Below are 12,151 nucleotides of genomic sequence, written 5' to 3'. Positions count from 1 at the left end.
TGTTTGCGAGTACCAGCCTGACTCATCTGCCTTTACCTTTAATGCTATGACAAGGAAGTCTAGCACGGCTGTGGACGGCACGAAGGACGCCGACAGGAAGACACAACAGCGTAGGTTTCGCCAGGCGCACCAGGAACAGCGTCGAGCACGAGCCCCACTACAGTAGCGCTGGCGATTCGGCTGCGAAGCTCTACACGACGCACTTCTTGTTCCTTACATCTTCCCCCCTCGCGTAAGATCTAGGTTGGCCTGTTTCTTCTTGACTACTTTTACTCTTTCTCTCTTCAAATTCATAGAAATGCTAGATCTCACTAGCTTATGGTCTCTGACCTTTACCCTACCTAACACTTCTACATCCTGCCCTAATCTGGGATCGGTTGAGAGTGTGAAATGTATTTAATGTCTTGTTTCTCCATTAAGGCTTTTCCAGGTCCACTTTCTGTTACTGCGCTTCCTGAAGAAGGTATTCATTATTTGGAGTTTATTCCTTTCCGCGAATTCTATTTAGAATGGATGCCGTAGTTGCCAATTGCTTGTTCCCCAGCCTGCTTTTTCCCCACATTCGCATTGAATTCGCCTGTGAAGGCAGTATACCTTCTCATCGCTAAGTCAACATCAGCATGTACACAGTATCAAATATTCACACACCCAGTAGCACGTACGCATGTGGAATATGGTGTACCAGTAGCCGCAGACAAACTCGATCCAGTCAATAGGTTAAACAAAAGGCATTTTAATAACACTAGTAGTCAACACTCCCCGTTCCCTCTTAGTGCTCGACCACACACTCCTTCCTTTCTTGGCCCGCAGGGCGCTTGCGATAAAACCGACATTCGCAGCTGCGCGGTTCTGTTAATAAGAATTAAAACGGGAACAGTTTTTGTATGAACGTTGTTAAAATATCGCCTCCTGGTTGCTTCAGCTTGCAGGAGCTGACATGATTCTCAGTACTTCTGCAAATCTCAATTACCCTTGCGAGTTTCCATAGTTGTCGGGATCGACCAGGTCGCAGAATGCACGATCGCGACGTCGCCTTCCTTGAACTCATTGACTCGTCTCGTGGCTACGGAATGAGCAGATCGGAGTTGCAACAGATCTTCTTTTCGCCATCGTTTCCAGAAGTTCAGTTAGGAGATTCCGGTAAATATGTCAACGGATAGCATCTGCTCGCCTCGAGTTTCCGATGATCTCCACCGTGTCGTATGGGGCGGTAGTGAGCCGAGGTTCAAGTAGTATATCGGCAGGCGTCCAAGGGTATGGTTCTGCTTCGTCTGGCTCAACGAAAGTTGGAGGCCTGGAGTTGATGATCGCTTCGACCTCTGTCAGCGCAGTCGTAATTTCTTGAAAGGTGAGGCAGGTTCTGCCGAGAATCTTGCACAGCAAAGCTTTACTCTTTACATCCCACCATGGGGCATTCGACACAACAAATTTCCATGAGATCCCGTTGTCGCTGAGATTTCTCGCGACGGCCTTTTCTCCGAACTTGTGAAAGAGCCGCTTTAGGGCTGTTGATGTTTTTTAAAAGGCCCGTGTGTCGTCCGAACAGATAGCGCTGGGGTGTTCTCTTCAGTTGACAAAACCCCCCAGGCACAATAGAAATGCCTCGGACGTCATGCTGGGAACGAGCTTGAGGTCGAGTTCGATGGGGGCGAAATGCAAAAACAGACCGTGTAGCAGGCTTTCGGGGTCACCACTACGCCGGAGTCTGCAGTCCCCACTACGCCGTACCTCATAATCAGTAGTAGTAGTAGTAGTAGAAAACTTTATTTGATGTTTTGAAACGAAGTCCCAGAGGGTGGAGCCCTCAGTCCAGGGCCCCATTTGCTGCTGCTATCCGGCTGGCCCGGTCGATCAGGCATCGGTGGTCGTCAAAGGCTGTGCTGGAAAGAGCGGCTTCCCACTCGGATGGGAAGGGGTTGGGTATTCTAGATAAGCCGGGTGGTTTGGAGCATTCCCACGTAGAATGGTAGAGGTTTGGGTGACCACCACAGAAAGGACATTTGTCGGGGTACTGGCTAGGGTAAAAAGTATGGCGGAGAGCAAGGCTGGGGAACGTATTAGTTTGGAGCTGGCGCCAAGCGGCTGCATCTGCACGGTTTAGCTTCACGTGTGGTGGAGGGAATGTTCTACGGGATAGTCTGTGGTGTTGTAGTATATGCGTGTATGTAAGCGGTATCGTTTCCACCTTGTCTGGGTTGGACTGGTCTTCCACCGGGGCCTGGAGGGTGAGGCCTCGGGCTGTCGCATGAACGCGCTCATTGCTAGGGAGAGACGCATGCCCAGGTGTCCAGACTAGGTGAACTAGTGGAATGTTTTGCTTTTTGTGTAGAATTTTATGAGCGATCGGTGAAATCCGTCCTTGTGCGTAGTTTCGACATGCTTGCTGGGAATCTGTAAGAATATGTATGATCTTATCTGGGGCTTGAGCGCTGATGGCAAGGGCTATGACACATTCTTCGGCTTCCGTGCAGTTGTCAGTGCGTATTGTGGCTGATAATAGTGCTTCGCCCCTCCAGTCGGCCACCGCTACCACTTTGGCTGTAATGTCGGGGTAGGACGCGGCGTCTGTATAGAACGTGTCGAGGTTGTTGCCGTATGCTCGGTGCAGTGCCATTGCACGTGCAGCGCACCTGCCTTTATGGAGTTCGGGGTACATATTCCGAGGTATGGGGGCCACTGTAATGTTTTCTTTGATGTTTGGGGCGATTGACAGAGGCTCTCGTGGGGCAAACTCTGATGTTGGGTAAGGTAATTGTCTGAGTACGTGCCTTCCTGTCGATGTACGTTTCAGTCGTTCGATCTGACCGACTTTCTGGGCTTCGATTAATTCGGCCATGGTGTTATGCAAACCAAGCGGTCGTAGTCTGGCTGTTGAGGTGTAGATAGGAAGGCCTGTCGCCGTTTTCACCGCTGTTCGTATGAGTGTGTCTAGCTGGTTTGTTTGGTTTTGGGTGAGTCGGTGGTAAGGTGCGTGATAGGTAATGCGGCTTACGATTAAAGCGTGTATGATGCACATGACGTCGTATTCCTTTAGGCCGTGGCGGCGGTTCGTGACCCGCCGGATCATGTGCACTACTTGATTAATCTGTTTCTTCAGTAGCGTCAGGGTATATGTCGCTTTCGCATTGGCTTGAACGTGGAGTCCTAGTAAGCGTAATTTGTTCACCTTATTTACAGGTTCACCCTCGATAGTCACGGTGATGTCAGGCGGTAGGTGATGTTTCCTTTAGAGTTTTTTTACTATGAGCAGTTCTGACTTTTGAGCTGCGCACGTAAGTCCCCCTGCCCGTGCATATTTCTGGGTGACATCGGCTGCTGCTTGTAGTGACAGTGACAAGAACTTTTATTGGTCCTGAGAAACTGGCCAGGGGGAGCCGAAGGCTCCCTCAGGTCAAGTCGGTGGCTCCGCCCACGATGGCACCGGGAGGCGAAATCCCGTGGCGATGTCGTGGGCCCTCTGGACTGCCTGGAGTTGGATGTGGTGGTGGTCGCTTCTTAGGAGCTCCTCCCACTGTTCCTTTGTGGCAAGTATAGCTGCTTGTAGTGCGTCCTGTATTTCACCATCTGAGCCACTGGTGGTCCAGATGGTGATATTGCTACACGCGTGTGGTATTTGATTGTTTGACCGAGGCGCGCGGGCGCCATCACTCGAGAAAAGAAGAGGAAGAACGAGCTGGGCTCGCGCTGTGAACCTAACCGGTCAGTGCTGCAACCGCTGTTGTAAATACAACCTGTAAATAGTTGCCCGTCTTACTGACTCGTTCTTCGCGTAACATCGTGGTGGAGGTGGAACGTTCCCCGTCCTCGCCACGGACCTCCGAAGCAGCCGCACCGTCGTCTTCTCAGCCATGGCTTCCGATGGAAACACCCCGTCGCCACCTACACCTGCGGCGCCTACCACAACGTACGCTACTGTTCCTAGTCTCCGTGATCCTGGGACATTCTCCGCCCAAGATGGCGTTGACGTCGACGACTGGCTCAGCATGTATGAGCGTGTTAGCCAAAGCCACCACTGGGACCCTACCATCATGCTTGCCAATGTGATATATTATCTGGACGGGACACCGCTGTCTGGTTTCGCACCCATGAGGTTGAGATATCCAGCTGGGACACTTTCAAAGAGAGGCTTCGCGACCTCTTTGGCAACCCGTCAGGTCGCCAACAGTCTGCGCGAAAGGAGCTTGCTACCCGTGTCCAGTCGTCGACAGAATCGTATGTCGCCTACATACAGGAAGTTCTCGCGCTTTGCCGGAAAGTCGACGAGCACATGACCGAGGTTGACAAGGTGGGCCATATCCTAAAAGGCATCGCGGACGACGCCTTCAATTTGCTCGTCTATAACGACGTCTCTACTGTCGACGCCATCGTCAAAGAATGCCGCCACTTCGAGGTAGTCAAAAGCCGCCGCGTCGTCCCACAGTTCTCCCGGCTCCCAAACACCCCTGCCACGTCCTCTTGCTCCGCTCTTCCTGCCACACAACCTTTTCAAGAGAACGTCACTCGTTTCGTTCGCCGTGAGATTGAAGCGGCGAGTGCGGCCCCCCTTCTTCCACGACCCCTCGACGGTACCTTTGGCCCAGCGGCCCCTACTATTTGCGTCATACAAGCAGTTGTGCGGCAAGAAATTGCCAACCTTGGCATCCCTACCGCCTGCTCTGTCTCCCGACCTGATTCGGCATCCATTCCCATGGCCACATCGTTCAACGACCAGTATTTCGCTCCCCGACCACGCAATCCTGCTGAATGGCGTACCCCCGACGACAAACCGATCTGCTTCCGCTGGCACCCAGTTGGTCACGTATCCCGCCACTGCCGCAGCACCTGGAAGCCGCCGTACTGGAGCTCATTCCCTGCTCCTCGCCCATACGCCGACGCTCGCCGTTACTCACCTCGCCGTCCGTACTCTACTTCTGATGCCCCTGACAGCCGCTCCTCCGGGCGATCGCCGTCGCCTCAATGCCGTACGTCGCTCCCCGTCACCCCAACCTCGCCGCTTTTCCTCGCCAAACTACCGGACGGAAAACTAGGCCATGCAGCTCTTGGAGGTAGTGATGCATCCCGTCCGTCCTGTACAAATCCTCCGCTGACGCTCCTCACCAACGCGAATCTAATTGACGTAGACGTGGATGGTGTTCCATTCAAGGCATTGGTTGATAGTGGAGCCCAAGTGTCCATAATAAGCGCTAATCTTTGTCGTCGCCTCAAAAAAGTTCTTACGCCTGCCATCACTCGGGCCGTACGCGTCGCCAATGGCGCCACTGTTGCCGTCAGTGGTATGTGCACTGCGCGCGTAGGAATTGCTGGCCGCCACGTTCCAGTCCTGTTCACCGTGCTGATCAGTTGCCCTCACGACCTCATCTTCGGGCTCGACTTTCTGACGGCGCATTCTGCCCTCATCGACTGTTCCACCGGTACGCTGTGACTCGAGCTTCCTCTTGTTTCCGACGTTCGCCCCGAAGAACCGAACACCCTCTGCACTACAGCGTTTGTTCGGTTACCTCCAAAAGCCCCTACCTTCGTCGAATTGGCCTCAACGGCAACCGTGCCTGATGGCGACTATGTCGTTGCCCCTATTCGTGACGTCCTCCTGGCGCGCGACGTCTCTGTGCCACACTCCGTCATTACCCTTGCCGCTAATCGGATGTGTCTCCCCGTCATCAATTTTGGCTTGACGAAGCAAGTGTTACCTGAAGGCATAGTGGTGGCCACGCGCCGGTCTGTGACAGACGACCACGTCACTGCTTTTGCAGCCGACGCGTCTCCAGATCATCCTGATTACCCACAGGATGCCTTGAACCTCGACGGCCCATTACGTCCCATGGTCGCTCCGGACCTCGCCCCTGACCAAGCGGCCGCCCTATATCGCCTTTTGTTGTCCTACCGCGACATATTTGACACTGAAAATCGCCCACTTGGTCAGACGTCCCTTGTTCAGCATCGGATAAACACTGGTGATGCTGTTCCCATTCACCGCCGACCGTATCGTGTGTCCACAGCAGAGCGGCAAGTTATTCAGCAGGAAGTAAACAAGATGCTCGCCAAAGGCATTGTTGGGCCCTCGTCGAGTCCTTGGGCGTCGCCGGTCGTGCTCGTCAAAAAGAAAGATGGCACGTGGCGTTTCTGCGTTGATTACCGCCACCTAAACCGAATCACTAAGAAGGACGTTTACCCTTTACCACGAATTGACGACGCTTTTGATTGTCTTCACGGTGCCAAATACTTTTCGTCCATTGACCTTCGATCTGGTTATTGGCAGATTTCCGTCGATGAGCAAGATCAAGAAAAGACCGCTTTCTTCACTCCAGATGGCCTCTACCAATTTAAGGTTATGTCGTTCGGTTTATGCAATGCCCCCGCCACGTTCGAACGGATGATGGACTCTCTGCTCAAGGTTTCAAATGGTCAACTTGCCTTTGTTACCTCGACGACGTCCTTGTGCTTTCTCCAACATTTGAGACGCACCTTGAGCGCGTTGCAGCCATCCTTGACGTCTTCCGCAAGGCTGGACTCCAATTAAACTCATCGAAGTGCCACTTCGGGCGCCGACAGATTACAGTGCTCGGCCATCTCGTCGATGCTTCCGGAGTACAACCCGACCCGGAGAAGGTTCGAGCAGTAACGGCTTTCCCTGTACCTCAGTCTGTCAAAGACGTCCGGAGTTTTGTGGGGCTCTGTTCTTATTTCAGACGGTTCGTGCAAGATTTCGCAGCAATCGCTCAACCACTCACAGAACTTATGAAGAAAGACGTGCCTTTTACGTGGGGTTCCCCTCAGGCTGCCGCATTTTCACGCCTTATCACGATTCTGACTAATCCACCGATCTTGGCCCACTTTGACCCGTCCGAACCAACAGAGGTCCGAACCGATGCCAGTGGTTATGGGATCGGCGCCGTCTTAGCGCAACGCCAACACGGACACGACCGTGTTATAGCCTATACGCTAGCCGACTCCTGACAACTGCAGAGCGCAACTATTCGATTACCGAGCGCGAATGTCTTGCTCTCGTCTGGGCTGTTTCAAAGTTCCGCCCATATTTATATGGCAAGCCCTTCTCAGTAATCACAGACCATCATGCGCTGTGTTGGCTTTCATCGCTCAAGGATCCTACTGGCCCGCTCGGTCGTTGGGCTCTCCGACTACAAGAATATCCCTACACAGTGACGTACAAGTCGGGACGCCAACACCAGGACGCAGATTGCCTCTCTCGCTACCCAGTCGAAGACCCGACCTCTACGTCTGAGCCTGACACCGACGCCTGCGTTCTCTCTGTTTTTCCACTGGTCCATGTCGCCGACGAGCAGTGCCGTGACCCGTCCTTGCGTGTCATCATTGACCGCCTGGAATCTCCACTTGCCGACAGTTCCCTTCGCTTATTCACACTTCAAGATGGCGTACTCTACCGCCACAACGTTCACCCCGACGGCGCAGCATTACTCCTTGTGATCCCTAAACACCTTCGCTCGGCTGTTCTCCACGAACTTCACGACCTCCCTACTGCCGGTCACCTCGGTGTGTCACGTACCTACGACCGGATCCGCCGACGCTTCTTTTGGCCCGGGCTTGCTCGCTCCGCTCGAAGATACGTAGCTGCGTGTGATAAATGCCAGCGACGCAAGACACCATCGACGCTACCTGCTGGGTACCTACAACCAATCGACATCCTCGCGGAGCCATTCTTTCGGGTTGGTTTAGACTTACTTGGTCCCTTTCCTCTTTCTACCTCTGGGAACAGGTGGATCGCTGTGGCCACAGATTACGACACGCGCTACGCCATCACCCGAGCGCTCCCTACAAGCTGCGCCACAGATGTTGCCGATTTTCTTTTACGCGACGAGATTTTATTACATCGAGCTCCGCGACAACTTCTCACAGACCGTGGCCGGACATTCCTGTCAAAGTTATCGCGGACATCCTGCAGTCCTGTGCCACGAGGCACAAGCTATCCACGTCATACCATCCGCAAACTAATGGCCTCACGGAGCGTCTTAATCGCACTCTCACAGACATGCACGCGAAGTATGTCTCTTCAGACCACACAGACTGGGACCTCACACTGCCGTTTGTCACCTTTGCCTATAATTCCTCGCGCCACGACACAGCCGGCTATTCCCCATTTTTCCTCCTTTTCGGCCGAGAACCAGCACTGCCCCTCGACACAACTCTCCCTGTTCACGCGGCACCCACCAGTGAATATGCACTTGATGCCGTCGCCCGCGCTGCTCACGCAAGGGAAATTGCCCGTGACCGCCTTCTGACCTCCAAGAGAGTCAAAGGCGTTTGTACGACCAGTGACACCGAGACGAGCACTTCCCGCCTGGTTCTTTGGTGCTTCTATGGTCTCCGTCGCGTCAGGTCGGCCTGTCAGAAAAACTGCTGTCACGTTAGTTACACAGGCCCCTACCGAGTGCTTCGTGCCGTGACTCCCGCCACATACGAGATCGCCCCTGACGCCCCATCTGCTTCCCAGTTCAGCGATATCGTGCACGTTACACGACTGAAGCAGTATCACCCTCCTAGTGATGACATTTAGACGCTCCGGGACGTCGCTTCTGGCGCCGGGGGATTATGCTACACGCGTGTGGTATTTGATTGTTTGACCGAGGCGCGCGGGCGCCATCACTCGAGAAAAGAAGAGGAAGAACGAGCTGGGCTCGCGCTGTGAACCTAACCGGTCAGCGCTGCAACCGCTGTTGTAAATACAACCTGTAAATAGTTGCCCGTCTTACTGACTCGTTCTTCGCGTAACAATATCATCAGCATAAAGCGCATGCCTAATTCCCGGTGTGGCATCTAGTACTGCAGGTAGTCTGCTCATAGCTATGTTAAATAGCACGGGGGAAAGCACTGACCCTCGTGGCGTGCCTTTTGCCGCAAAAGGGATGGAGTCCGAACGTATATTTCCTATGCCGATAGTCGCAGTGCGATCTTTGAGAAACGCCCGGACGTAATTGTAAAGTCGTCGGCCACACTTTGTTGCCGCTAGATTGGTGAGTATGAGGTCGTGAGCTACGTTATCAAACGCGCCTTTCAGGTCTAACGCAAGGATGGCTTTGCTTTGTTGAGTGCTGATATGGTCAATTATCTCTTCCTTAATTTGCAGTAGTACGTCTTGAGTGGATAGCCCCGGTAGAAAACCGAACATTCTGTGCGGCAATAAGGCTTGCTCTTCTAGGTACAGCTGAAGCCTTGCCAGGACGACGTTTTCAAAGAAGTTTCCTATGCATGATGTGAGCGAGATGGGTCTCAGTTGGTTTAGAGAGGGCTGCTTGCCTGGATTTGTCATCATTGTAATATCGGCCTGCCGCCATTCTTGCGGCAGCGTGCCCTCTAGCCAGTGGTTCTGAAAATAATCTGTAAGTTCTTTTATCGATCTGTCGTCGAGGTTTTTTAAAAGCCGGTACTCTATTCCGTCTGCTCCCGGGGCGGTGTTGCGTACTATTCGATGCAGTGCCGCTCTAACTTCATGTGGTGTGATGTCTTTGTCTAATTCCGAAGGCTCCGCATGCGGATAATCTATGTAAGTTGGTTTGGGGCCTGTACCTATGTAAGCGTCCTTTAGCTGTAGTATTATGGCCGCATCAGTCCCAGGTGTCTGTCTCAAGATTTTTTGAAGGGTTTTGCTGCTCGTTGATTTGGTTTGATTGGGGTCGATGAGATTTCTAAGCAGTACCCACGTTTTGGCGGTGCCCAAGGTACCCTGCATTTGATTGCATAGGTTCTTCCAATTGTTGCGTGTTCGTTCGGTTGCGTAACTTTCCGCCTGGGCTGTTAAGGCGGATATCGGCTGCCTGAGCTTGCGATTGTGCTTTTGCTTTTTTCCACCTTTTTTGCAGGCAATGGCGAGTCTCCCAAAGGTGTAATAGGTGCCTGTCGACATCGGGACGTTCTGGTGACGTGTCGATGATTTTCGTTGTCGCACGGAAGTCTGTCTGAATTTGTCGGATCCATTCCTTGCAAAGTTTCTGGTTTCAAGCTGCCTTCGTAGGTTTCGTTGGTGCTTTCTTGCTTGCCCCGCTGTCGGAACTTGTCCCAATCCGTCATTCGTACTTTACGTCCTTTGATTTTTGTTCACGGTATTATAAGATGCGTTTCTATTATATTGTAGTCACTACCGAGGCTTTCATCGAGGTTGTACCATCCCTGGTACCTGATGTCCTTGATCAGCGTAAGGTCGGGGCAGGTGTCTCGACTGACACTGTTGCCTATTCTCGTTGGGTGGGCTGCGTCTATCAGTATGGTCAAGCCTAGTTGTGCTATCGTCAGCGCTAGCCGTCGACCCTTTGGATTAGCGGTCTTGTAACGCCACTGTTGGCTGGGCTGCTTTGAAGTCCCCTACAATAAGCAAACGTTGCTTTGCTTCCTTTAGTGCGTGTTTGAAGAGCCCATCGAAACAGTCTGCCCGCTCTTTAGGGACACTATAGATGTTGAGGACAAAGAAGCTAGGCTCTTTCCTGTCTACGAGAATGATTTCGAAATCAAATTGTAGTTTTGGCACGTAAAACCGCAGAATTCATTGCATTATATTCACCATCTGCAAGCGTGGTTGTTTAGCCCAGTGGGTATGACGCACGTCTTCTGAGCCTGGGATCGTTGGTTCGACACTCACCACTGCCAACTTTTTTCCTGTCGAATTTATTCTGGTTTTGAGCATGACATGCTTTTAGCTCCCGTTGTCGGGAACCTTCATGTGATATGTCTAGTTTTCTTTCGCCTACAGTGCAAAACAATGCAAACTGAATCAAAGAAAAAGATAAAAGCAGCCGAGATATCCACCACAAGACGTGAAGAAGAAGAAAATCCTGCGAGAGCGACGAGCCACTTTTCAAAGCAAGCAAGCCAGCAAGGAAGCAAGCTACGACGTGAAGCGGTCACCACAAATGAGGAATAACCAAGCAAGCAAGCAAGCGTTCACCCGGAGTGTCAAAATGACCAGTGAAGGCAAGGCGAAGAAACCGAGAAACAAGAAGAAAAGCAAGAAAGAGGGACATCAGAGTAAGTGTATGGCAATCATACATTTGTATTCTGCTGGTATTTGCTATCAAAATTATTTCCTCGACTATATAAATAACTATACCTCTAAAGACGCAATAACAAGAGCAGTAAAGAATGAGCTATGTCTTTTAGATTTCTTGTACGGTAAAAAGTACTCCTGCAGATCAGTGAAGCTTCATGTCATAGTACTAACCTTAGACAGCTTTTTTGGCGCACGGATGCAGCGTACAGGGCTTAAATGCTGTAACAAGCGTTTCAGGGTGGAATAATTAATTCGCGAATGGGTTGACAGCGGTGAAATCTTATACGGACTGGTTCAGTGCAGCGCATTTGATAGTGATATTTCAACATTGTTAAGCGTGTTAGTGCACACGGACTCGTAAATATGTGTGTGAGTTAATCTGGGAAGAAAGAGACAACCTCACGGATTCATTTATCAGGCGGTATCAAACATACTAACTTAATCACATGACAAGTACCGCAACCAATGTTTTCTCCAACTGTAACTTCCCGCACCGTGCTATGTGTGGAGTTGACGACCTATAGGAATGAATTATTGCAATGACGTTACCAAATAGCATACTGACGTCATGATGCGCTCTTTTGATTCTGTACATCATTACGCTGCTATATCATTTGTATAGACATCTGCAATCACAGATACACATATACCGGGTGTTTCTGTGAACCCTCTCAAAAATTTTTAAAGGTTGCCTGTGGCCAATAGCACAATTCTAGTTCATGAGCTGGTCTACTCTAAGAGGCGGACATTACTTGCACAAAAACATGACATGCATAATTGACTAATTAACCGAAATTCGCTAATTAAGTTTTTATGAGATTACTTATGGCCCATATTGCCATTTACAAGTTCTAGCCATGTAGTTTGCAAGACGGATCGACTAGGAACGAATTCGCAGCATGACACCAGTTTCGAGATATTAATTCCCAAACTTGGCGTAGAAATCCATTGGCGTTCCAGTGACTTTTGTGCTTCAATGCATTCAACGACGTTTTCTTAAGAAAGTAACTGGAACACCAATGCATTTCTGCCAATGCAACAATGCAGGCGCAAGATTGAATCAGCTTGCGCACGACAGAGGTAATGGAAGATCACAGCTAGGGAAAGGCCTTCGTCCTGCAGTGGACATAAATATAG

Source organism: Dermacentor silvarum, chromosome 6 (assembly GCF_013339745.2).
Source record: "Dermacentor silvarum isolate Dsil-2018 chromosome 6, BIME_Dsil_1.4, whole genome shotgun sequence".
Taxonomy (NCBI): Eukaryota; Metazoa; Arthropoda; class Arachnida; order Ixodida; family Ixodidae; genus Dermacentor; species Dermacentor silvarum.
Note: the sequence above shows the minus strand (reverse complement) of the source record.